The following is a 1,006-nucleotide window of genomic DNA, read 5'->3' as shown; positions in this document are numbered from 1 at the left end:
AAGGGGTACATGCACCCCAATGTTTATAGCACCATTATCAACAATAGCCAAACTATGGAAAAGCCCCATCAATGGATGAATGGATAAAGATGTGGTATATATATATATATATATATACCACATCTTTATCCATTCATCCATTGATGGGGCTTTTCCATAGTTTGGCTATTGTTGATAATGGTGCTATAAACATTGGGGTGCATGTACCCCTTTGAATCTGTATTTTTGTATCCATTGGAAAAATACCTTGTAGTGCAATTGCTGGACTGTAAGGTAGTTCTATTTTTAACATTTTGAGGAAACTCTATACTCTTTTCCAAAGTGGCTGCACCAGTTTGCCTTCCTACCAAGAATGCAAGAGGATTCCCCTGTCTCTGCAGCCTTGCCAACACCTGTTCTTTCATGTGTTGTTAATTTAGCCATTCTGACAAAAGTGAGGTGTTATCTTATTGTGGTTTTGATTTGTGTTTCCCTGATGATGAGGGATGGTAAACATCTTTTCATGTGTCTGTTAGCCATCTGGATGTCTTCTAGGGAAAAATGTCTATTCGTGTCTTCTGCCCATTCTTAACTGGATTATATGGTTTTTGGACTTACTTTCTAATTCTTTCTTGGACTTAAGTCAACTTTCAGACTTTCTTATTTTCTAATAGTAATATTGAAAAATTTTCTTTTGAAGTAGTAGCTTCCTTGCATTCCTTGGATTTTGATATTTACAGCTCTCATTTTGGGTCATACTTTAACATTTTTCTATTAACATTTCTTCTTTTATCCATGATTTAATTACAAGTGTTTGTAAATTTCCAAACATGTGTCTTTTGCTTGTATTTTTGGAATAAATTTCTAACAAAATTGCACTTTGGTTTGGGAGTGTCACCTCTATGGTACAAATTCTTTTGTTTAGACTTTACGACATAGTCATTTTTTATATTTCAGGATTTCTTTAAGAAAATATGTAATCTGTATAATTGATTGAAGAATATATATGGAAATATATATGTATATA

The sequence above is a fragment of the Crocuta crocuta genome, unplaced genomic scaffold (assembly GCF_008692635.1).
Source record: "Crocuta crocuta isolate KB4526 unplaced genomic scaffold, BGI_CrCroc_1.0 scaffold48, whole genome shotgun sequence".
NCBI lineage: Eukaryota > Metazoa > Chordata > Mammalia > Carnivora > Hyaenidae > Crocuta > Crocuta crocuta.
The sequence above is the reverse complement of the archived record's forward strand: the minus strand, read 5'-3'. Positions refer to the sequence as shown.